At 40.1% G+C, this 27,870-nt stretch overlaps 1 pseudogene; it reads left to right on the plus strand.

Moving 5' to 3' along the window:
- On the plus strand, positions 1-27,870 carry LOC130046099 (60S ribosomal protein L17-like; annotated as a pseudogene).

Here is a 27,870-nt window from a genome sequence, read left to right on the forward strand (position 1 = left end):
ATGGTGCGCTACTCGCTGGACCCTGACAACCCGACGAAATCATGCAAGTCCTGGGGCTTGAACCTCCGCGTGCACGTCAAGAACACTCGGGAAATGGCACAGGCCATCGAGGGCATGCATATCAGAAAGGACACTAAGTACTTTAAGGATGTCACTGTGCAGAAGCAGTGTGTATCCTTCTGGTTTACAGCGGTGGCATTGGCAGGTGCGCCCAGGCCAAACAGTGGGGCTGGACACAGGGTCGTTGGTCCAAAAAGGGTGCTGAATTTTTACTGCACATGCTTAAAAATGCAGAAAGTAATGCTAAACTCAAGGGTTTAGGTGTAGATTCTCTGGTCATTGAGAATATCCAGGTGAACAAAGCGCCCAGGATGCACTACAGAACTTACAGGTTCTTGGGCGAATTAACACCTATATGAGCTCTCCCTGACACATTGAGATAATTCTTACTGAAAAGAACAGATTGTTCCTAAATCCGAAGAGGAAGTTGCACAGAAGAAAAAGATATCACAGAAGAAACTGAAGAAGCAAAAACTTATGGCCCAGGAAAAAGCTCAGCATAAAATAAAAATCAAAGCAAACTGAAAACAAAAATAAAAGATTTAGGCCCACCTCTAGTATATTTTAATTTTCTAAATAATCATAAATCTTTTTCTGAGTTTACTATATTGTTTTAGTTTTATATTTTTCTTTTTACAGATTATATATCTAGAGTTTTATAATACAACAATAAATAAAATGACAAATATCCATGTGCTTTTTTTCCTTGAAATAGATTTAGCTCTCCATGAATGTTGATGCTTGCATATAATTTTTTAAATAAACTGAATTATGGCCTGGAGAGATAGTACACATTGGTTAAAACATCCCCCGCCCCTAGTACCATATGTAGTTCAACCATCACCACCTGGAGTAATCCCAGCACACAGAGCCAGGAGTGAGACCTGATCCTGTACAGACATGAGTGGCACAAAACAAACAAAAACCAGAAAAACCCATAGGGGAAAAATATAACCAGATTATTAAAACAATGATTCCCTTTTTCATCAGTTTACTCAAGGAGTAATAGAGATTTTATATTTCTAAATAGACTGGTTCTACATTGCATTGTACCACTATAGTACATATAAATGTAGTTTTTTCTATTTTTAAATCTTTATTAAATTTTAGTTTACTATATCTGTTACATAAGAATCCAAACTACAGACTGTCGCAGTCACTGACTGAAGGGCCACACTAGTGGGCAGTGTGCGGATCCCCAGCATCTTTGCCACTTTGTTCTCCTCCCAGGTTTGTGTAAGCCTTCTCGAACCCAGCTCCCCAGCTACAGTGCTGCAGAAGGTGTGACCTCTACCACAGAGGGTGTGGCCTTTGCAGAAGTGGGCATGGCCTATTTTGGGGCTGGTGGCCGCTCACTCTGCAGCAGTAATTTTACCAATACCCAGCAATCTGGTGTCACATCTCAGTCTCCATACCACCACAACAAGATGAAGAAACAGCACAAATGCCCACCATGAGGAGAGGTCCATGTAAAGAGTTCAGAGGCCTCAATAGGCATTACTCACAAATGTGAGCTCTCTGATATAGAATTCATAGATGAACTATTGAAGAGTTTAGCACCCTTGAGTTTAGCATTACTTTCTGTATTTTTAAGCGTGTGCAGTAAAAATTCAACACCCTTTTTGGGCCAACGACCCTGTGTCCAGCCCCACTGTTTGGCCTGGGCGCACCTGCCAATGCCACCGTTGTAACGCCAGAAGGATGCACACTGCTTCTGCACAGTGACATCCTTCAGTGAATTCAAAGAAATGGTGGGACAGATATCCAGTAAATTAAAGGAGGACATGAAAGAAAAAATGGATCGGACAATAGAGAAACTACAGGAAGATATGAGAGCAGAAATTGAAAGGCTACACACAGAAGTGTCACCAATAAAGGATTCGGTAGATGAAATAAAAAACTCAACAGTAGAATGGCTACAGCCGAAGACAGAATCAGTGAGCTTGAAGATGAGCTGCAGGAAGCCTACAAGCAACAAGGAACAATGGGAAGAGACCTCAAAATAGTTCTAGGGTAAATCAGAGTCCTAGAGGATGATTTTAAGAGGAACAATATTAGAATCACTGGAGTACCAGAAGAACAGGGAAGCAATTCCAATGAAAAAGCCACAGTTAAAGAAGTCATTGCTGAAAAGTTCCCAGAGCTGAAGAATGCAGGCATCCAGATTCAACGAGCCTGAAGGGTACCAGCTAAAAAAGACTCTAACAAAAATACTCTAAGACATATTATAGTTAGATTGATGGATGCTATGGATAGAGACACAATACTGTAAGCAGTAGGGTCAAAGAAGGAAATCAATATAAAAGAGCACCCCTTAGATTTACAACAGACCTATCAAAGGAAACCATCCAAGTCCAAAGGCAATGATGGAATATAGTGAAAAAAACTCAACGAAATGAACGCTTCACCAAGAAAACTTTCTCTGACTAAACTCTCACTCAAACTTGAAGGAATGGTACACTATTTTGTGGATGAACAACAGCTCAGGAACTTCATAAACTCAAAACCAAACCTAAAAGAAGGCCTATAGGGGTTACTGTAAGAAAAGACAAACCCATACAAGTACAACAAACCCTTACAGAAAGATGAAACAAAATCCCATAACAATAATCTCTCTCAATGTCAATGGTCTAAACTCACCAATTAAGAGACACAGAGTGGCAAAATGGATTCAGAAACTGAACCCAACATTCTGCTGCCTACAAGAAGCACATCTGAAAAGTCAAAACAAACACAAACTCAAAATCAAAGGATGGAAAACAATTCTGCAAGCAAGCAACCCCCTCAAAAAAGCTGGGGTGGCCTTACTAGTCTAGAACAACATAGAGTTAGGTTAAAAAAGATGAGAAGGGACAGTGAAGGCCATTTTTTATTAATTAATGGATATGTACAGCAGGAAGAAATCACACTCATAAATGTATACGCACCCATTGAGGGACCAGCCAAATGCCTACAACAACTGCTAACAGACCTTAAGAAGGACATTGTGAGCAACATTATCACGGTCACGGTCACGGTCTTCCCGTTGTTCATCGATTTGCTCAAGCGGGCCCAGTAACGTCTCCATCATGAGACTTGTTGTTACTGTGTTTGGCATATTGAATACGTCACGGGTAGCTTGCCAGGCTCTGCCGTGAGGGCGAGATACTCTCGGTAGCTTGCCGGGCTCTCCAAGAGGGGCGAGGGAATCGAACTCGGGTCGACCATATTGGCTGCGTGCAAGGCAAACGCCCTACCGCTGTGCTATCGCTCCAGCCCATATTAGTTGGAAACTTCAACACTACATTATCTTCTGGATTCATCAAGAAGGTTAAAACACAACAAGGAAATAATGGCTCTGAAGGAAGAAATAGAAGAGAGAGGGCTAATAGATCTATACAGGACTTTACGTTCCCCCCAAAAGAATACATATTGTTTTTCAGTGCACATGGAACATTTTCCAGAATATACCATGTTCTGGGACACAAATCATACCTCAACAGAATCAGGAAGATAGACATTGTATCAACTATCTTTTTCAGACCATGATGCACTGAAGATAGAAGTTAATCATGTACAACACAGAAAACCAAATTAAACAACTCAATGTTGAAAACGAGTGGGTCAGGAAAGAAATCAAGGAACAAATCAAAAGATACTTGGAAACAAATGAGAATGAAGACAAGAGCTACCAGAACCAGTGGGATGCAGCTAAAGCTGTGTTAAGGGGAAAATTTATAGCTCTGCAAGCATTTCTCAGGAAGGAAGAAAGGGCCCACATTAAAAAAAACTTGACTTCACAATTCAAGATCTTAGTAAAGGACCCACAAAAGGAGCTCAAAACAGGCAGAAGGAAAGAGATCATAAAAGTTAGAGCAAAAATCAATGACATGGAAACCCCAAAACCAATCCAAAAGGTCAGTGAAACCAAGACTTGGTTCCTCGAGAAAATAAACAAGATTGATAAACCACTAACAAGATTAACAAAGAAATAGAGAGATAACCCTAATAAACCAAATCAGAAATAAAAAGGGGATATCACAACAGAAAAAAATTCAAAAGATCATTAGAGACTACTTAAAGTATGTATTCCACGAAACAAGAGAACCTAGAAGAAATGGATAAATTCCTGGATTCCTATAATTTCCCAAGACTGAATCAAGAAGATATAGAATAACTGAATAGTTCTATTAATATCAAGGAAATTGAAACTGTAGTTAAAACTCTTCCCAAAACAAAAGCCCAGGTTCAGATGGATTCACTAGCGAATTTTTCCAAACATTTAAAGAGGACCTCTTGCCAGTTCTTCTCAAGATTTTTCAGGAAATTGAGAAAAAAAAAAAACAGAAATTCTCCCAAACAGTTTCTATGAAGCCTGTATCTCTCTACTACCAAAAGAAAACAAATACACCACAAGAAAAGAAAACTACAGGTCAATATCCCTGATGAACACTGATGTGAAGGAAGATTCTCAACAAAATACTAGCAAATATAATTCAACAACTCATCAAAAAGATCATACACCATGACCAAGTGGGATTCATCCCTGGGATGCAAGGATGGTTTAACATTCAGAAATCAATCAACATAATCCACCATATCAAAAAACAAACACTGTCCTCCCATTGTTCATCGATTTGCTTGAGTGAGCCCAGTAATGCCTCCATCTTGAGACTTGTTGTTACTGTGTTTAGCATCATGGGTAGCTTACCAGTCTTTGCCATGCAGGCGAGATACTACCGGTAGGTTGCCGGGCTCTCTGAGAGGGGTGGAGGAATCAACAAAAGAAAGGATAAAAAACATATGATATCAAAAGATCCAGAGAAAGCTTTTGACAAGATACAGCACCCATTTACGATGAAAACTCTCGCCAAAATGGGTATAGAAGGGAGTTTCCTCTATATAGTCAAAGCCATCAACCACAAGCCTATGGCAAGCTTTATCCTCAATGGGGAAAAACTAAGAGCCTTCCCTCTAAGATCTGGAATGAGACAAGTATGCCTACTCTCTCCACTGCTGTTAAATAGAGTATTGGAAGTACTCGCAACAGCAGTTAGGCAAGAAAAAGATATGAAGGGCATTTGGGTAGGAAAAGAAGAAATCGAACTCTCTCTATACACAGATGATTTGATATTATACTTAGAGAACCCTAAAACCTCAACCAAGAAACTCCTAGAAACAATGGACTTGTATAGAAAAGTAGCAGGCTATAAAATCAATACCCAAAAGTCCATGGCTTTCTTATATGCAAATAATGAGACAGAAGATAGTGATATGAAAAAGCAACACCATTCATAATCATGCCTCAGAAAATCAAGTACCTCGGAATCAGCTTATCTAAGGAAGTACAAGACCTGTACAAAGAAAATTTCAAAAGGCTACTTCAGGAAATAAAAGAGGGCCCCAGGAAATGGAAAGATATCCCCTGCTCATGGATCAGAGAATTAACCTTGTCAAAATTTCAATACTCCCCCAAACATTATACAAATGTAATATGATTCCTATAAGGAAACCCATGACATTCTTCTAAGAAATGGAGTAAACATTCCTGAAATTCATATGGAACAATAAGCCCCCACGAATAGCTAGAGCAATTCTTGGGGGAAAAATGGGAGGAATTAACTTCCCTAACTTCAAACTCTACTACAAAGCAGTAATGATTAAAACAGCATGGTACTTGAAAAAAGCAGAGCTGCAGACCAATGGAAGAGTCTTAAATATACTGAAATCTTCCCCCCAAATATATGATCATCTAGTACTGGATAAGGGACCAAGAAATGAGAAGTGCAGCAAGGAAAGCCTCTTTACAAATTGTGCTGGCAAAACTGGACAGCTACATGCAAAAGAATGGTCTCAGATCTCTTCCTACACCATGTACTAAAGTAAGATCAAAGTGGATTAAAGACCTCAACATCAAACCGGTATCCATAAGGTACATTGAATACAAGTTTGGCAAAACCCTCCATGACACTGAAGCTAATGGTATCTTCAAAGATGACAGGCCACTGGTCAAGCAAGTGAAAACAGAGATAACCAAATGGGACTATCTTAAACTAAGAAGCTTCTGAAACTCAAAAGAAACAATGACCAAAATACAAAGACAGTCTACAGAATGGGAAAGGATATTCACCCAATACACATCCGACAAGGGGTTGATATCAAGGATATACAAAGTACTGCTTGAACTCCACAAGAAGAAAACATTGAACCCCATCAAAAAATGGAGTGACAAAATGAACAGAAACTTTCTCAAAGAAGAAATATTAATGGCTAAAAGGCACATGAAGAAATTCTCTATATCACTAATCATCAGGGAGATGCAGATCAAAACAACAATGAGATATCATCTCACACCACAGAGACTGGCCCACATCCAAATGAACAAAAGCAACGATGTTGGTGTGAATGTGGGGATAAAGTGACTCTCCTTCACTGTTGATGGGAATGCCGACTGGTTCAGCCCTTTTGGAAAACAGTATGTATGAACTCTTCTCAAAAAATTAGAAATTGAGCTCCCATTTGACCCAGCAATAGCACTTCTGAGAATATATCCCAGACAGGCAAAAAATTATAGTCTAAATGACATCTGCACTTGTATATTCATTGCTGCACTGTTCACAATACCCCAAATAGGAAAAAACCCAAGTGCCTGCAAACAGATTACTGGCTAAAGAAACTTTGGAACATCTACAGAATGAAATACTATGCAGCTGTTAGAAATGATTAAGTCATGAAATTTACATACAAGTGTTTCTACATGAGAGTAGCATGCTAAGTGAAATGAGTCAGAATGAGGGGGACAGACATAGAAAGACTGCACTGGGGAATATAAGGTAACAGAAGGGGAGATGAACCCCTGAAGAACAGTTGAGATAAGTATCAGGAGGTCTGCTCAATGGCTTGGAAGCTGGCAGCACATGCTGGGGTAAAAGGCAACTCAGATAGAGAAGGGAACACCAAGTAAAGGGTGTTTGGAGGATTTGATCGGGATGCGAGATGTATGCTGAGAGTAGACGGTAGACTGAACATGATGGTCACTCAATACCTCTATTGCAAACCACAATAACCTAAAGGAAAGAGAAAGCAAAAAAGAATGCCCTGCCACAGAGGCATTGTGGGATGTGGTTATAGTGAGTGGGGGGTGAGAGGGCTACTGGGATCATTGGTGGTGTAGAATTGGCCCTGGTTGAAGGATGGGTTCTCGAACATTGTATAACTGAAACCCTAGCACAAAAGTTTGTAAGTCTACAACTATACCTCATGGTTTTTCACTAATAAAAAATTTTTAAAAAGAATACAAACTACACATGAACATCTTTTATAATATTTATTTCAGTTCTCGTTTTTGTCATGTATTATCTAGGGCTTCCTGAAAAACATTGAATGATAACAATGATAGAAACAGCCTTGTTTTATAGGACTTATGAGTTTTCCTCTAAAGTATTACATCACTTGATCACTTGATCATTTGATATCCCGTTACTCATCGATTTGCTCGAGCGGGTGCCAGTAACATCTCTATTCATCCCTGTTGTGTGCTAGCGTAGCCCAATGGCATCTGCTCATTCTAGGAACAAGAAGAGCCTCAAACCGATCATTCAGGGTCTTGACAAAGAAGTCTGACCATGTCATAGGAGAGCGTCCACGCGATCTTTTGGCATCCCGTGGAAACCAGTCAGTAATGGCTCTAGTCCAGTGGTCGTCTCTAAATCTCATTACGTGTCCAGCCCATCTGATTTTCGATGCCTTGGCAAACGAGACAGCATCCCTGATTCTTGAGTGTTGACGGAGGTTGGAACTCCAGATTCTTTCTCTCATTTGAGTTAAACGTGATACTCCAAGCATAGCTCTTTCAATTCCTCTTTGAGAGACCTGAATAGTGTTCTCATCCTGTTTTCCTAAGGCCCAGGTCTCTGAAGTGTATGTTAATGCAGGAAAAACAGTGGAATCAAAAAGATGTACTCGGAGCTGGAGGTTTTTCATCCTCTTAGTTATTTCTCCGATGCTCTTGAAGGCATTCCAAGCCGCTCTCTTTATCCTGCACAACTCAGAGGCAAGGTCATTTGTCATGTTGACTTCTCGACCTAAGTACTGTTGCATTCGGAGATGGTCGTTCCATTGACAGTGAATGGAACATCAGGAACAAGACTGTTTCTCATGAACACTGTCTGTGAGATTCAGCTGTAGTCTGACCTTCCCACATTCAGGGTCGAAGTCGGTCAGCATTTGAGCCGCTTGGCTGATGTTTGGTGTTATTAGAACGATGTCATCAGTGAAACAGAGGTGGTGTAGTTGCCAACCATCTATCTTCACTCCCATTCCTTCCCATTCCAGTCGTCACATGGTGTTCTCAAGGGTGGCACTGAATAGTTTCAGTGAAATGGTATCACCCTGCCAAACCCCTCTTTGACATGGATGATCACTTCTTTGTAGAATGGTGAGATCCTGGTAGTGAATCCGTAATACAGCTCATGGAGGATCCTGATGTATTCATTATGAATGCTCTGATTGGCTAGGGCTTCGATGACTGCTTCTGTCTCAACAGACTCAAAGGCCTTCTTTAAATCAATGAATACTAGATAGAGCAGCATCTTGAACTCCCGAGAAACCTCAATGAGCTTGGTTATCATGTGGATATGGTTGATCGTGCTGAATCCTTTTTGGAATCCGGCTTGCTCGCATTGTTGTCCTTCATCTAGTGTTCTGTCAATCCTATTCAGGACGACTCAAGTGAACAGCTTGTAAATGACAGACAATAGGCAGATTGGGCGATAGTTGCCAATGTCATGGATGTCTCCCTTCTTGTATACTAGTACAGTCCTGCTGGTTTTCCATTGGGATGGAACCTTGCATTCAGACAGGTAGCATGTGAAGAGCCGAGCCAGTGTATTGATGAGTACTTCAATACTCATCAGGCAGGTTCTTCAGGTGTTCAGGTCTGACCATGTCTGGCCAGGTGCTCTTTGTTTCTTTACCGATGAAATAGCGTGTCAGATTTCGGAAGGGAGAACGTTGGGAATGACATATCCATCCTGCAGAATTTGGTATGTGGGTAAGTGGACATGGCTATTAAAGAGATCTGAGTAGAAGTCATGAATAATCTTCTCCATTGCCCTTCTGGAAGATGTGATAGATCCATCAGGACGTTGGAGGGCAGTCATCTTGTTCTTTTAGTTGGTGAAGGATAGGTGGGCATATTACATATCATCAATAATATTAAAAATATTTTCCTATTATTAATTTATTAATATATAATAACCTTATTTTGGATAATGGGATGGAGCAATAGCACAACAAGTAGGGTGCTTCTCTTTACAATAGCCAGAAACTGGAAGAAACTTGAATGCCCAAGAACAGATGACTGGTTAAAGAAACTTTGGAACATCTACACAATGGAGTACTATGTAGCTCTTAGAAAAGATGAAGTCATGAAATTTACATACAAGTGGTACAATATGGAAAGTATCATGCTAAGCGAAATGAGTCAGAAAGAGAGGGATAGACATAGAAAGATTGCATTCATCTGGGGGATATAAAGTAACAAAGTATGAGATTAATACCCAAGAATAGCTGAGATCAGCACCAGGAGGATTTCTCCATAACTTAGAGGCCAGCCGGGTATCCTAGAGGAAAGGGCAGTTCAGATAGAGAAGGGATCACCAAATAAAGGATGTTTGGAGGATCCTCCCAGGAGGGGAGATGCGTGTCGAAAGTAGACTATGGACTGAACATGTTTGCCACTCAATGCCTCTTTTGCAGACCACAACACCCAAAAGGAGAGAGAGAACACAGGGGATTGCCCTGCCACAGAGACAGGGGGGATGGGGGGATGGGGGTGGGAGGGATATTATCCATGGTGGTGGAAAATGGGCACTGGTGGAGGGATGGGTATCTGATCATTGTATAATTGAAACCAAAGCACAAAAAGTTGTAAATCTACAACTTTAAAAAAAAATAAAATAAAATAAAGGGAAAAAAAAAAACAAGTAGGGTGCTTGTCTTGCATGCGGCTGACCGGGTTCAATTCCTTCATTCCTCTTAGAGAGCCCGGCAGCTACCAAGAATATCCCGCCCACACAACAGGGCCTGGCAAGCTCCCCATGGCATATTATATATGCCAAAAACAGTAACAGCAAGTCTCACAATGGAGACATTACTTTTGCCTGCTGGAGCAAATCGATGAACAATGGGAGGACAGTGCTACAGTGCTACAGTTTAGATAATATCAATTGTCTAGTACTTAAGAATCAAAGTAAAAATCTTCCTCATTAATCTGATTGTTATTCTAATGAATTTCTTAGATAAATCAATAAGACATATTGATTTTGCTTATAGTTACAGCTTTAACTGCATTCCCTGTGTTTTGATATGTTAATTTTCTAAGTTGAAACTGTAGTTTTTGATTTTCACTTCAGTCTGCAGTTAGGAAAACTCTCATACTTTTCAATATCCAAGAACCTTTAGTTGTGGTTTAGTTGAAAAAGCCTTTCACAACAGGAAGCTCCTCTGAGGAAGGAGGCAAAGAAGAGTGCAGAACCTTGCAGGTTGGGAGTTGATGTGGGGGGCGGGGAGCACTACAGGACAGCATTCCATTCCCCATTCCCCAAATCCCGCATTCTGTATTGGAAGGTCTCATAAATTGTCTTTCCTGACCACTTCCCTTATCTATCTCTCTAGTTCCAACAGTATTTATTAGATTATGTTTGGGGGTTTGGGGTGGCTGCGTCGCTCAGTACTTTGAGAGATACCCCAGGCTCTATGCTTCGTGATCATTCAGTGCATGACCTGGCTGTATTTGGCATGTAGAGCCAGGGTCAAACCAGCAGCAGTAGTATGCAAGGCAAGCACGTGAAACCCTATAGTACCTCTCAAGCTCTAGATCATCATTTTAAAATCAATTAAATCTTTACATTTTATTGGGGTTTTGCCATTATTCTTTAAAATATGGGAGGATATTACTGTCTTGACAATGATTGCGCATTGATCTACTTTAAGACTTTACTGTCACTTTCGAATGAAATTGACCTCTTTATTTCAATGAGGGCGCTTTGGGATTGTAATCTGATTTAATACTTGTAGTTATTGTTCTACTTTTTAATTTTTTATTCTGTAACTTTTAAACTTTCTGCAATGAGGATAAAGTTGCTTTTGTGACCTTTAGAAGGGGTCTGATATTTTTTTAATTTAATGTTTATTTTTCATTTGTGAGTTCTTTAAAAAGCATAGGGAAATTTGGGGCAAGACAGATATTACAGAAGTTAGGGGGCCCAGTTAGGGGGCCCTTGCCCTGCATGAAGCTGACCACGGTTACATCCCCAGAATTATATAAGGTCCCCTGAGCAATACCAAGCGTGACTCCTGAGCACTGTTGGAATGATGCTCAAAACAAAAACAAAGCAAAATGCAAAATTAAGGGAATTTAGGGGAATAAATAATAAAATTTTTGTCATAATTGATATGGCTAGTTTTCTTTTTTAAATTTTGATCACCTTTTCCTCTTTCCTTTGTGTCTGTTGTTATTTTTAATATAATCTTTTTCTTTAGATGTATTAAAATATCATTTTATAAGATGCAGATTCTATAAGCACTTATGTTATATATCTGTTTTAAGGTTTCAGTTACCAGCTATTAAAAACATGTTGCATAGTACCAGGGATTTTAGCATGCTCAGGAAGTGTTTGTTATCATTTCTACTGCCATTTGTCATGATCATAACCATCATTATTTTGGCGTTTAGAATTATCAAATAAAATTGATTGACCCGCTTGCCTTTTATTCATTTTAAATATCTGAGAAAATGATTATGAAAAGCAGTTTTTTATCTTTGAACTTCATAGCTTTCTAATAATTTATCTAGTTGACATTTTCTAATTAATGTCTAACTTATTATCCCTTTCCCTTTGTTGATGATGCTGTAATCACCAGGGTTCAAATACACTTAGCTGGAGTTTTGCACACCTGTACACACCTTGTTGTATGGTTCTAGTGATGACATGCTTCGTTATGGCCACTGAGATCACAAACTGCTATGGTTCTGGCTCACACACAGCCGCCTCCTGCCTTGTGCTCCCCCCTTTCCTGATTCTTGTGCTTCCCCCACCCAAAAAAAATTCATGAGTAGTATTTAGTAAAGCAGTCATTGATTTAAGAAGAGAATGGTACAAATCATTCCACTGGAATTAAAGACAAGTGTCTATTTAAGAAAAAGAGAAAATAGAAAAATACTACAGCAGGTACAAGAAAGATACTCCTACAATTACAAGTAGAAAGGAGTGGAGGTATCAGGGGAAGTACTGCTACTATGTTCATTTAACCTCTCTACCTGTGATGTATTTAATATGCCAAACACAGTAACAACAAGTCTCCAAAAAATGGAGAGTTTACTGGGCCCGCTTGAGCAAATCGATGAACAACGGGAGGACAGTGTGACAGTTTCATTTCTTCATGCAGTTCTACATGGGTTCATATAACGCACTTTCCCTATTCCCTCCCACTCACCTCCCCAAAAAGATGGAAATAACTTGGGTTTGTGTTTCTGACCACGGAAACCAGTTTCATGCCTTGTATTGGTATTTCTAAACTGTCATAGCAACTCCCATAGGTGTGATTTTGAAATATTAAAAATTATAATGATCATAGAATAAGTGAGAGTTTGCTCAGAGGTGACCTGGACTGAGCTAGGCTGTTTTCACTTAGTTGCAACAAAGGGTGAAGTTTTGAGTGGGGGCAAAAAGCTAGGTAGAGTTTCCTCTCCAAAATTTAACTTGGTGTTTCTTGGTATTACTAACGAATGACTTGGTGCCAGAACTGTGCAGGAGGAAAACAGTGGTATGGGACACCTTCAAGAGCATCAAAGAAGTTGTTAAGAGGATGAAGGCTCCGTGCACATCTTTTCAACTCCACTGTTCTTCCTGCACTAACATACGCCTCAGAGACAGAGACCAGGGCCCTACAAAACAGGATGAGAACTGAGAACGCTATTCAGGTCTCCCAAAGAGGAATCGAAAGAGCTATGCTTGGAATACCATGCTTCACAACAAAGAGCTACCATGGATTATCCCTGTGTTCCTTTGTCAGTTAATTATTCTGGGCACATGATAAAGGTATTGTTTGATCCAATAATTTCTCCTAAAATCTCAAAATGCTGCTTCCATTGCATGATTTGTGTTTGTTTCATTTTCTTTTGTTTCTCTCTTTGATCATTTGATCACTTGACTTCCCGTTAATCATTGATTTGCTCGAGTGGGTGCCAGTAACATCTCCATTTGTCCCTGTCCTGTGCTAGTGTAGCCCAATGGCGTCTGTTCGTTCTGGGAACACGAACAGCCTCAAACCGATCGTTCAGGGTCTTGACGAAAAAGTCTGACCATCTGGTAGGTGGGCAGCCATGTGGTCTTTTGACGTCCCATGGAATCCAGTCGGTAAAGGCTCTAGTCTAGTAGTTGTCTCCAAATCTCATTACATGTCCAGCCCATTTGATTTTCGACGCCTTGGCAAATGAGACAGCATCCCTGATTCTTGATTGTCGACACAGGTCGTTTCTCTCTTTAAGAACACAAAAGAACTGTGTTAAAATTCCTCACTGAACATAGCAGTGCACCTTTTCCTTATTCCATCCCTCCTGTGTTTAGTAAGTATTCCTCAGTTCGGAGTTCCGGAAGTCAGCAGTTCACTAGAGATCTCTTCAGATCCTGTACCAAGCCAGCTCCACTGGGGGACTTCAGATGGAGCAGGAGTCCATCTGCGCACTCCATATTAAATCCCAGCAGCCATGATCTTCCAGAAGCAAGGCCCAAGTATGTGGGTTCCAGGACTAAGACTCCAGGCCACATGCTGCAGAGACAGGCCATCCCTCCCCATCTCCTGCCATCTCCTGCCTTCTTGGGGTCCTGGCTGTCACCCCCACAATCTGCCTCTGGGCAACATCTAAGCACATTAAAGGCCTTGGTCCAGAGACTCCTAAATGAATCCCAGAATGGACTAGCACCCTACAGAGATGTCTCTGGAGCCCAACCATATACAATTTTAGAATTCCATACTACACAGCTGCAAAAGCAGCCGATCAACCTCTTGCGATATTCAAAGTGAGCAATAGAAAATAAATTATCTAGTGTCTCCCTCTGGCAGGCAGGTTTGAATGGCGGTGGGAAAATTCAAGCAAACTATCTATCATGCCCAAATGTAGAGAGAGGGTATAGGGCAATTGTCTCCATAGAGGCAGTGGGACGGCTGTGATGGGGGGGGGGAGCTGGATACCGGGGACATTGGTGGTGGAAAATGTGCACTGGTAGGAGGTTGGGTGTTCAATAAAAAAAAAAGCAAATATTCCTCAGTTCCCTGCCTTACATGACTTGGTTGTGGTTGCTCCCATTGCCCTTTTGAGTTCTTCTATTGCTGTACTACTATGTATTTTCCTTATATTGATATTTTTGTGCATAAAGCATATTGACATATTGATTTATGCTTTATGGGCTGGAGCAATAGCACAGCAGTAGGGCATTTGCCTTGCGCGCAGCCAGCCCGGCCAGCCAGGTTCGATTCCTCCGCCCCTCTTGGAGAGCCCAAGCTACCAAAAGTATCTCACCCGCACGGCAAAGCCTGCCAAGCTACCAATGATGTATTCGATATGCCAAACACAGTAACAACTAAATCTCACAATGGAGACATTACTGGGCCCACTCGAGCAAATCAATGAACAACGGGAGGACAGTGTGTTTGACAGACAGTGTGCATAAAGCATTTCTTATGTTCAGTCACCTCACTCATCCCAATCTTCCTCTATTCCATGTGTTATAGAATCCTGAGTTACATTAAAAAAGAAATTAAAAAATAATTACTGCTTCATCTCAAAAGTTGTTTTTTCCCCCAAATTTACTCAGATCTAAAATAGGATGCATCATTTACTCTTTGGTCTTTTTTTTTTAATCATCTTTGTTGTTATTTGTTATTATTTAACATGGGCACTCCTATCCTCAAGTTTGCCTAGAAGCAAAAGATCAGAATATTACTCAATTTCCATTTTATCTTCCTAGTGAGAGAGCTTTTTCCAGATCCCTTACTGATAGAGAAATTTTACATAACCCAAGCCCCAGTCTCTATACAGATGTTTGAGGAACTGCCAGTTGGTCTGTTCCTAGCTATCTGCTCTCTTCTTCACACTATTTACCTTGATGGTTCTCCAGGTTTTCTCTGTGGAACTTCCTTCCAGTCAGAGAAAATAGCCCCCAGTGTTCAAAATCCTCTTTTACTGGTGCAGTCTATTTTATGCCTATCTGCACAAATCCCCAACCTCTCAATACAGCCACAACTAAATGCTCTAGTCTACAAAAAAGATAATAAATACCTTTCAGAAAAAATATTCCTATCCGTCCCAGGGTCCCCTACATTTAGAAGGTGTTAATGAGGTTCCACTGAGCTCTTTATTCTTTTCTAGAACACTTTACTAATTATAGAAGAAAGTTGTACACCAGCCCTTAATGATGTCTTTCTATTTCACTCCATCTGGAACACAGTATAGTCAAGGTAACTGGCAGGAAATATGGTAATGCTCCCTAGCTCCCCCCACATTGATGCAAATTTTTTCTCATTTTTGAATTTTTTTTCTATTTTATTTTATTTTGCAATCATTTCAACTTCTCTTGTGGAAATCTAACAGCATTTATAGGAGAAATATACGTGTGTGTACACAAGTTATTATAGGCCCAAAAGTACAAAGAAAATAGAAACTATACAAGCACAAGTCTCGAAGTTCTTAACAACATTCTATAAATTCTGTTACCACCATGCATGCCACAAAATCTATACTTACATTCATACATATTATCCATGTTTAGAATATAAAGATGGCACTATCTTAAAGGAGTATTCAGAAAACCTCAAAATAAATCTTACAAAAGGACATAGCTAGTGACATCATCTAGCATTGTAGAGTTTACCTTGTAATCATGACAGACAAGCCTGGGAATTGGGTTCTATTCAGGGGGCTCATGGGAAGATATTTGAGGATACTGCAGCCTTTGCACAGAATTAGAAAATGACCCAAGAGTGCCAGATGGTAGTCAATACCAGTGCTTCTGTGTCAGTCAGTAAAGATACCAACAATGAGGCTTTTTGCCAGCATGTGGAGGCCACTGTACACTTCTCAAGATTGTTATCATGACACAGATGGTATCCCCAGAAGCTACAGGCTGAATATGTTGCATAGTTCTTTTTAGAGAGAAATCTTCCATCAACTCTGAAAGGTACATTAAAAGTCTCTTAGTAAGGAAACTAGACTCTAGCATAAGAAACTATATACAAGGCGCTTTAACACTAGGACTGTCTAACGAAGCCAATTGGGCAACAGCAATGAGACATTCTCCACTAATTTTTCTATAAACCACCTTCTTTACAGGTTTAGGTTTTTGTTGTAAAAACATATTCGTAATTGTTTAAGTCTATGATCTCAAGAGATTTTTCTTGAGACAATTGCAAACACTCTGGAAGGAATATTGATGCTTTTGACTACATTTTTAGGGAGAAGCAGAGAGAGAGGAAGGGAGGAAGAGAGAGAGAGGAATAACAGTCAAGATTTTAAAAGGTTAGTATCCCTCTAGCCAACAGTACCATAATCCAGAAGTAATTTTTTTTCATCTGATAAAATCTGATTAAACCATTTAAGACAGGTGTGGTGGCTGGCCACCATGTTTGGTTATTTGTGTCCAACAATTCTTTTGGCGTCAGTGTCCACGAAAAGCTTTAGAATTGTGAGGAGAATAAGCTAAATGATATATGACAATCTCCTAAGTAGATTCATAATTCTAAAATATGTGCTAAGAGCAGGGAACTAACATGGACTTTTACTTCTTGATTACTTTGAAATGATCCAGGGATCTGTTCCTGGAGTATGCTCATATTATTTCTCTCCTTCAATCATCTTCTCCTCCTAACACCCGTCGTGGCTTTCGTCTAAGACTTCCCTAGTATTTATACGAGGTATTGATTAAGACTTCTTTTCCAGGGACTGAGAGATAGGATAGTGGAAAGGCATTTGCTTTACATCCATCATGTAGATTTGATCCCAGCACTGCATATGCTTTCTCCAAACCCTACCAATAGCGATCCCTGAGCACAGAGCACAGAGTAAGGCTTGAGCATGCCCAAAAGCAAGGTATCGCTAAAAGCAAGCAAACAAAAAGACTTTCTCCAATGAAAACCTAGAACAATGAATAGACACATTTTCCTTTCTAGGTACAGCCTCTCTTGCCATTGAGAAAGCATATGTTCGTGATGGTCAGCTTCACATCGTAACTGGAAATGTTCCTGGTTCCGTCCAAGAACACTTTTCCTCACACTGAAGAAGACCTATTATTCACTCCCTGAACTGCATGCCAGCATAATCAGTTCTTCCTGGTTTCTGTTGTCTTTTCTCTTTCTAGCACCCCACCCCCCTGGCCTCACTGTCACTACCTAATCTTATTTCTTTTCTATTTTGTCTCTTCTATCCTTCCTCCTAATCCTTTTCAAATTGCTGTTTCCTCAGGCCCTTAACCCTGGCTCAGTTCCTCTCGGCTCCTTTAAGCCTCTTTCTCACTTGACTCTGTAAACACACCAGTTCCCTGCAAGCCTTCCTTTCTCACTGGGCTTTAGGGAAAACCCTTGACACCTGACCACAGAGGACAGCTGCTTCCTCTCTCCTCTTCACCCCAGCAGGAGTGATTTCATTTCTTTTTCAAGGTTTCCTGTACCTTAATAAATTTCCTCTGGCATGTTGAAAAGCAGCCTCCATCTGACTCTGTAAAACCCACATCCACAAATGTCTTTGGAAATATTAAAGCCATTTTTATTTGATAACATTTATTTCCCCTTTTCGGAACTTTTATCTTAAATTCACTTTTTTGCATATGGATGATCCTGTGGTTCACTTGTTTAGGAGTAAATTCTGAGGCAAATGTGAACATTTTATACAAACATGCTCAGTGTTATAATGGATTGTAATCAATATATTTCACAGCCAGGGATTGGTAGAGGATAGGACAAAGAGAGCTTAACTCCTTATCATGGAAAGTTTTGCTTCTCCATTGTTAGCAAACTTTTCCAAGGCATTGTTGCAGAGAAAGAGGGCAGGATCCAGTCCCGGCAGCGGGAAAGAGAAAAGAGAGAGTCCAGGCAGATGGCAAATGTGCACCAGGGGAGAGTCATTCGTGAGCAACAGGTGTGCTGGCAGAGAAGGCAAACACAGCATCAGGAGTGGATTGGCAGCAAGCAGAGGTGATAGCAGAGAAATCTGGCGACAGGTAAAAGGAGCCAAACAGAAGCCCTGAAGTTTGGGTCGATAAAATGACTCAGACATCAGGACAGGACCAGAGGAGTGGAGGATGTAGACTTTGAGAGACATCAATAATTAACATAAGTTACAGAAATTGAGATTTTAAAATATAATTTTACTAATAAACAAGGTGAAAGCTAAGGAAGGATGTTACCAAGACTAACCTGAGACTAACTCACTGAGTCAAGCCAGTCACAGGTCACCTGTTCAGAACCAGGACTAGGACAGTGCCAAGAGCTGCAAGGAGAAGGAACCTTTCAAATAAAAGACAAGAAGTCCCTTGTTACGAGTCAAGACAAATGATTTCATCAGGTGGTTGGTTATGCGGTAAATCATGGGTAGGTAGAAAGTTTGGATGTAGATGAAATATAGATGAAATCACAGCAAGGAACCTACTAGGACCTCTATGTTAACAACAATGAAAAGAAATCCTATGTATGGCACATAGTGCAGTGTCCCCATGAACTCTGTCCACCTGCATATGAGCTGGTCTCAAGGACATTTGTTCCACCAACTCATAAACCCAGGACACAGGACAGCAATTTCTGGACAACACTTAAAACAAAGAAACTCAATTTGATAGAGGCAACATACTAAGATTATAGCCTTCAGACAGGCAAGTCAGAGAAAGCAACCTGACTTCCAGAATGCCTTTGGGTCAGAGCGGCCATTCAATAAATATCTGGAGAGGGATTGATTTTCCCATTTCCTTTCAGTTTCTAGAGAAGTAGAAACTTGATTCAACATGCCTGGGCACTCTTCTTAGTCCAGTAGCCAAAATATGTGCAATCCTGACCTCAACATATTCCTTGGCAGCATTCAGATTTGGAATTACCATCAAGGAATAATTTCCTGAAAGCAGGGAGACTTGCCATAGAGAATTTTTTTAATTTCTTTTTTACTCTGTCAACAGCACAAAATGCAAAATATCTACTGTCTGGGAAGTTGTCCAGATTTTCAACGCTGGCAAGTTGCTGAGTTGCCCAGGTAAATACTTTTGTTTAAATTACAAAGACTGGGGTGTATAAGTGAGTATCATCTGTTTGAATGTTAATTGTTTCAGAATTAAATGTACTTTTAATGACGATTATTCATTTGTTTCTTGGTGAAGTCATTTTACCAAATAAATCATGCCCTCATTGAAGATGGCAGAAATTTGTCTTTTCTCTTGCCGAGAGCAGTGTAGAGGCCCTCACTTCCACCTTTACACAACAAACATTGATAGGACTTTGAATACGCAGGGCAGCCTGTAAATGCCTGAAATGCCTCTACTCTGACTATCTGAGCAGGAGGTAAAAAGAAGTAATCCGTTTCATTTAGGGTTGTGAGTATCATCTTGGCATCAAAATGACAAATGATCCTTCTCCATGTGTGAAGCATGCTGGAGTTAGTGGGCTATGTACCAGGGCTATAAAAACTTGGAAATGTCAAGCGGCATTTCCAAGCATCTGCTCTCTCTAGCCCCACATTTCTGGGCAACTGCAAAAATTCTTCAGGATGATGCATTCAAGCTCCACTCTTCCAGCATAAACTGTCAAGAAAAATTTTAAATTTACATCAAAGAAATTAGGTGAATCATCCTTACCCTCCCCTGTTACTGCTCCATGGGGGGTCTCTGGGATGAAATAAAATTGTGGTTACATTTCCAAATGGATTATAAATCCAATACAATTCTCCTCAGAGACTCACAACTCATCCTTCCCCATCTTCTGATACACTATTGCATCTTAAAGCTACTCCATACACACTTGGCATAGCAGTGCACCTTGGGGAAAAGCAAAAAATGGGGAAGAGAATTCTGACAATGGATGGTTAGGAGCTTAGTGGATCCTTTTAAACACTTGGGCTTGTCCAAGTGTGCGCGTGTGCATGCTCTCTCTCTCTCTCTCTCTCTCTCTCTCTCTCTCTCTCTCTCTCTCTCTCTCTCACACACACACACACACACACACACACACACATTCTCTAGTCTTGTATCACTGTTTCCTGGATAATTCTGCCCCATTATATGCTGATATAATAGCATACTAGTAAATAACTAAATAACAGCTCTTCTCCCTCTGACAGGGAATTTACACTCTGTGAGGTCACCTCTATTTTTCTCACTACTGAGCTTTCAATAGGGCTTCCCATCAATGTTTTCAAAGACAGGAAGTGTTCTGGTAGAGACACCTCAAATCTAACAAAGTGTTTTATTTAATTTTTTTATATTTATTAATTGAGTCACTGTGGGGAAAGTTACACAGCTTTCAGGTTTAAGTCTCGGTCATTCAATGATCAAACACCTTTCCTTTCACCAGTATTCAATTTTCACCACCAAGAACCCCAATATACTCCCCTCCCACACCTCCTAATGCCTGTAAAGAAGACGAAGTCTACTTAACTCTCTATCTACTTTGATTACATTCATTATTTCGACAAAAGATGCACCATTATTGTTTAGAGTTTCCACCCAACAATCAGAACTGCTGAAAAGGCATTGTGAAATAATTTGTTTTCTACAGCTGGTTATGAGAACCATATTGCGGCCATGTGATTTTGGATTTCTAATATTTTATTTATTAAGTCTGGAGAGATTTCTGCCTAGAGCCAGATAATTATAAGATTGGTTTCTGTGGCTCTGGAGCCATGGCCGTGCCAGAGAGCCACTCTTGGGGGACAACTGGTGACCTTGGTAGGGCATGAAGGACGAGCCAGGAACACCTCCCTTCCCATGAGGTTGCAGTTGCCCCGTCACCACTGGCTCACACCTGGCTTTCCAAAAGGCTCCGAGGTGGCCACCATCTTGCTGCTCAGGGGAAGGAGTCAGAAGGGAGCGACACCCCTTCCTTCCCAGGGAGGCATGGTACCGTGGATTAACAGATAGTCTATTCACTTTTCTGCTGCAAGCTGCCAGGCTCTGCATTAAGTCCTTGTGCCTCTGGAGCCATGGCCGTGCCAGAGAGCCGCTTGTGGGGGGCAACTCGTGACCTTGGTAGGATTTGAAGGACAAAGTGTTTTAATCAAAGTTTTTAACTAGCAACTCGCATCATCCAGAGAAGGCCTTGAAGTTGGGATATAAGTAATTTTACTTTGATAATCCTTGCCTCATCCCAAAAACAAGGGTAGAACTTCCCCACCCCTGCCCTGCAAAAGGCAAACTCTGACAGCTTTTATCTGCTCAGTTCAGTTCATTTTCCAGGAAATTACCAAGATCTGCCTAGCTTCCACAGGTATTTTTAGAAAACAGATAATAACCAAAAACTGAACACATTGACTAAATGCACACGTCACTGAGATGATTGCTAATTTGGAAATACACTTCTAGCCACTCATTTCTCCCACTGTTTCCAGGCATGGTACCAGCAAGAAATTAATTGTCAGGGAGGAGGGGGGAAATGTAAGTAAAATAAAATCAAGTAAGCCACTTTACAAAAAAAAATTGTACATATGGATTTTAAAAAACACTTTAAGGCTGCCCAGTTAACTGAGGAATCAGGCTTCCTTTTAGTAGTCTGAGGCCAAAGTCAATACATAAAACACCCAGGCTGAACTAGTGGGAACTGTTCAACACACTCCACTCCTTGTGAAGTTTTTGATTAATGCTCAATTAATATTTCTTCTTATTAATAGACTAAGGTATTTCTCATCAAGGAATGATCAGACTACTGATACAAGTGGCTCTTAAGAAGTCCATTTATATTGTAACACTTTCAACAAGAAATTGTGGATTTAAATGAGGAAAAACGGAACTGAGAGATAGCACAGGAGGTAAAGCATATGGATGTCTTGTATACCCCAAACCCCAGCTTGATGTGTAGCACTGTGTGTTTGCCCCTGAGCACTTCCAGGAGTGATCCCTGAGCACAAAGCCAGGAGTAAGCCCTGGGTACTATATGGTGAATCTAAATTTCCTTCCCCACCCCAAGCTATATATCCTGACCCACCCCCTCCAAAAAAGGAACTGAAATGATTGTACTTAGACTTACACAACTCTATCTCATTCTGTCCATATTGGACAGAAGCTTTGGTGATGGTAAAAAAAACAAACAAACTAGTATTCATGCATTGGCATTCATATTACCAAGTTTATATCATTATTTACATTTTGCCAAAAAGAAAACTGTAGTCCAAAGTCATGCAGCTAGCAAGTTGTGAGAACCAGCTTCAAACCATTATCATTTGGACATAAGAAGTGCACTGCGAACAGCCCCCACAGAATTGAAGGGCCACATACTGAGTGCACAGAGAAAGCAAGTAATTCTGTCAATTTGAGATGTTAATTTTAGACCTATTCCCTACAAAGATACATAGTGTTTTCAATTAGCTTAATTAAAGGGTGCTGAGCATTCACAGATATTAAAACAGGAAATGGTCAACCTAGGGCTTATATCCCACAGAGCATTAGAAACCCAAAGAGACAGAAATGATCAGCCAGAGGGCCAGAATTACTTTCAGAACCAATGCTGACATTTCAATAAATCTCTTAGAAACATATCACTTCTAACCATGTCGTCCCTTAGTAATAGATAATCACTGATTATTAATCAGACAATACAAGCAGCAGAGTTCTTGGTGCCAGTTTTATAGGAACACAAGTTCTGATAGATGGATTAAATATCTCAGCCATTAAAAGGACAGAAATCCATCAGAAACTGACATGTGCTGGATGACATAGGATTGAGAGTCAAGTATCTAATTTGGTTATAATTCATAGTGGGTTTTTTTTGTTATATGGAGGGCAAGTTACTTCTCTGGGCTTAGTTTTCCATCTTTACAATAAGGATATTAGGCTATCTTGAAAACTTTTATGCTTCTAAATTTTTTCATAAAGTTGAAGCACAGAGAACAGATCTGAAGTTCAAAATTGTATTTCAATAAAGCACTGTAGCACTGTAGCACTGTCCTCCTGTTGTTCATTGATTTGCTCGAGCAGGCACCAGTAATGTCTACATTGTGAGACTTGTTTTTACTGTTTTTGGCATATGGAATATGCCACGAGGAACTTGCCAGGATCTGCCATGCGGGCGGGATACTCTTGGTAGCTTGCCAGGCTCTCCAAGAAGGATGAAGGAATCGAACCCGTGTCAGCCACGTGCAAGGCAATCTCCCTACCCTCTGTACTATGGCTCCAGCCCTAAATTGGTGTTCCAATAAAGAACATAAAAAATGTATGAAAGTCCCATTGTTTCAAGCTCATGGATCAAAGTGCAGAAAAGGCAAAATCTTGCACAAAATAGCATAACAGTAACGTGATACCAGCATAAGAAAGTTCTAAGTAACAGTTCTCTAAGTTATACCCAGTTTTCCTCATTGAAAATTTAAAATGAAACCCTTAATGAGGTAATACAGAATGAAGGTAGAAGCCATGCAAATGCTTGGTGAGAATAAGTGTTCTGAAAGAAGTGTCAAACCAGTTCTTGCATATTGATATACTACTCTGATTGTCCCTGAATACAATTTTGACAGGCATGTCCAAGCATTTAGAATTGATCTTAGTTATATTAGAAATCTCCATATTTTTGAAGAAGCAGAACTAAAGAAATCAATAGACCTCAGACACATTTTAATAACATACTTCTAATAAAGGAATTTTAGTCCTTATAATTTTTTTTCCTTGAGGGAGATAGGTTTAATTGACTTAGAGTAATAGCACCTTGATTCATGAAGATTGTATTTTAGTCTGAGCTACATTTTAAATCACTTTTGCTAATAGCCACTCTTTCACCTAATCAGTTAAAAATAATATAGACCACCCAAGTAACAAAAATGTGAGTTTTGTTTTATGGTTTACAGTTGCATTATTTTGCAGAACAATGAGTAGGTAAATTGGGGCTTTTCTTTGAGTTTGTTAATTGCGTTCTAAGTTAAGTAGAAAATTTGACTATGGGAATATATATACTCACACATGTATCATAGACATATTGATTGTGCTAATGTACATGTGTCTATCAGATCTTCTCTTTGAATTTAGTTCTAAAAGCAAAGCAGGAATTCTGGGTTAATGAGTATATTTTACAAGTAACCATATGTTGAAATAAATTTTGTAGCTTTAATTTTGATAAGGAATCACTGTTAGTAACTCAGCTATAATAACTAAATACAGATTAAATAAATTACTATTCAGTCTTATAGCAATGTCATATAACTGTTTAAAATTATACCTATAAATTTATATTACAGACATGAATAGAAAATAAAAATTATCATGAGTAAAGACTGAACAAGCTTGTATACAACTGACCTGGGTTGATCCCCTGCAACCCCATTTGATCCCCTGAGCTCACCAGGACTAATTCCTGAGAGCAGAGCCAGGAGTAACTCCTGAGCATTGATGGTATGCCACAAAAACCTAAAAACTAAATGAAAGTAAATAAAAATTATCATTGACTAAGTTATTGTGACATACTACTACATGAATTTCCATCTTAGACTGTGTCTAAGAAAGTTGCAACAGTATATCCCATATTATTAACAACTCTCTCTGTGATGGATCCATATACTTTCTGTTACGTACAAATTGAGTGCAACTTTATCATGATCATAAGAAAAAATTCAGAGGATGGAGAGATATAAGGCACTGTCTTATATGTGGCCAACTTCCCAGCACCAAATAAAGTCCCTTGAGCATTTCCAGGAGTGACCCCGGGGTATGGCCCAAGGACAAAAAAAAAAATGAGATGGAGACCAGTAACAGGTTGCCCTTAGATAAGTATGCATCTTGATATCTTAATCTTAGGCATTAGAACAGAGTTTCACATTGGATTATCACTTCAGAAGACTGTATTTTAAGTTTTTTGTATCAAGTATGTAACCCATGTATTATTTGGAATCTCTTTATGCTGGTATGTGTGTGTTGGGTGTTGGGGATGGGGTGGGGGAAGGAATGGGGAAGGTGCGATGGAATTTAAAATCTATTTGAAGACATTCCTTCATTAGGAAATCAAGTCAGAAACCCGAATGGCAAAATCTTGTATGTATCTAAGCTTCAGCATTATGAAATAATTCAGAACTGTAATTCAAATGCAAAATCTTTAAATTATCACTGTCACGGTCCTCCCATTATTCATTGATTTGCTTGAGCAGGCCCAGTAACATCTCCATCGTGAGACTTGTTGTTACTGTGTTTGGCATATTGAATACGTCAAGGGAGCTTGCCAGGCTTTCCCGTGTGGTCAAGATACTCTCGGTAGCTTGCCGGGCTCTACGAGAGGGGCAGAGGAATCGAACTCGGGTAGGCCATATTGGCCGCTTGCAAGGCCTTACCCGCTGTGCTATAGCTCCAGCCCTTCAAATTATCAATGAACACAAACAGATGGGGATACAGAAGTTAAAAACTTGTGTAACCACTCAAATAAACCATTGATTTATTTAATCAAACAAGGACTTTGGTATTTCAAGGTTAATTCCTATAGTTACCTACTAGTGCCAATAGACTCTCAAAATGTTAGCTGCTGTTGGTTCTGTTGTTTTAGTGCATTCCAGGAATAAACAATGAACACTGAATGCATAACGAAGAATTTGGTAAATAAACTGAGAAAACTGATCTCTAGAATCCAACTCTATCACTGCAGAGAAGCTGTGTTATCTTGGCCAACTTTCTTGCCATTTCTCCTTTCTTTCCTTAAGAAGGTTGCATTGACTTTTGTTTGCATTTCCTTCCACCAAGTCAATTTCATATCAAAAATAAACAGTCTAACATCCTGTATTGTTGAATAGTTTTCTTTTTCCAGCCTATAAAACAGTGTTATCTACACAGAAGAAATAGAAAAGATATATCTGAAAAGGATAAATTCTTTACTGGTGCACCCGATGGGTGTTTTGTTTTTGTTTTTATACTTGTGATATTTGCTTGATATCTTACACTTAATATAAGTGTAAGAGCAGCGATTGGGATTTCCTTGAACATGAAAAGTTCATTGCTTGAAATCAAAACTCAAGGCAGGAGAGAGTACAGCCAAGTGCATGTAAGGCTGCAGCCTTACATGCAGCCAACCTGAGTTCTGTCCCTGACACCACAAATGGTCCCCTGAGCCCTGCCAGGAATGACCCCTGAATTCAGAGCCAAGAATATGCCTTAAGCACCGCTGGGAGTACACGCCCCCTAAAAAAATCAAAACACAAACAAACAAAACCAAAGCACCCCTGGGAAAGCCACCATTGAATCAGAAACTTCTCAGAAGCCCTGCAGAGCGCCTGCGGGAAGGTTATCCACACAAAGCAGAGCCTTTCAGAATCCCACTCTCAGCTCCAATAATTGGGGCCCCTCCCCTTCACATTCCTTTTCTCCCTATTTTACTGTTGCTGAAACCTGCCCAATAAATCAGATTTAATTATCTATAAAATTTGGTGTAGGAAAGAATTTACTCATTAAAAATGTTCATCAACTTGCTACCCACGTTCCAGACTAATAGAAGCAGAAAAGGAACACCATGGAAACACCAGACGGGCTGGAGAGATAAGCAAGCTTTGAAATACCTGAACCTCAATTAAATTGCAAGTTCCAGTTTCTGTATTTGCCTTTTCAAATATCATGTTGGGAATACGTAAATGTCACCAAATAATCAGCCTATTTTCCCCCTTTTTTTCTTTTTAGGTGACTTGCTTCAACAGGTTTATTTATTTATTTTTTTAATGGGTTTTCTTCGTTGATCTCCTTTGCCTGTGTGTTACAGAAGCTATTTCCCCCCAGCCATGGTGTATCTGTGTGTGTGTGTGTGTGTGTGTGTGTGTGTGTGTGTGTGTGTATAAAATGCCATAATCCTTCCCAGAGCCAGACAGGTTCACATTTAGTCACAGAATGAGGAGCAGTTAATTAATGAGAGCCAAGGGAGGCGGTGAGGAAACATTGGAGAAAAGCGACGCCAGCGAAAGATCAAAGGGGGAACTGTCTGAAGTCAGTCCAAGATAAATCTACAGTGCTTAGAGACAACCCTGAGATAGATGATGCTGGCTGCCAACTAAGTAGCAGTGTGTGCGTGCGTGCGTGCATGCATGCATGCGTGAGTGCGTATGTGTGTGCAGGGGTGGGCAGGAGAGTTTTATTGTTTTTTGTTATTATGATAGTTAAAGGGATTTATGGGATTCTTTGCAGCAGTACTCAGGGCTTACTCCTGGCTCTTTACTCAGAAATCACTCCTAGCAGGGCTCTGGGATCATATGGGGTTCCAGGGATCAAACCCGGGTCCACCGTGTACAAGGAAAGCTCCCTCCATGCACAGCCTCCATCCTATGTCTGGGGTTCGAGGGATTCTTGGGGATATTGTTAGAATAACTTCCACAAGGCAAAATTTCTATCTAAAATTAGGCATTGATTTTCATGAAGCTCTTCATTTGTGAAAAGGAAAAGATCTAAAACTTTTTCTCCTTTTCCAGCACATGACAGGATATTTGTCGTGACTTTTCTAAATTCTTCCTGCGCCAAGAAAGAAAGTGCCCACAAGAGTGGGAGGGGCAAGCCACATGGCGTGGCGACAAGGAACCCGCAAGAGGAGCCAGCCTTCCCTTCTGGCCTCTCGCTTCCTTCCAGAGACAACGGCTTTCCTTGA

This window comes from Sorex fumeus, unplaced genomic scaffold (genome assembly GCF_029834395.1).
Source record: "Sorex fumeus unplaced genomic scaffold, SorFum_2.1 ptg000131l, whole genome shotgun sequence".
In the NCBI taxonomy this organism is placed as follows: domain Eukaryota; kingdom Metazoa; phylum Chordata; class Mammalia; order Eulipotyphla; family Soricidae; genus Sorex; species Sorex fumeus.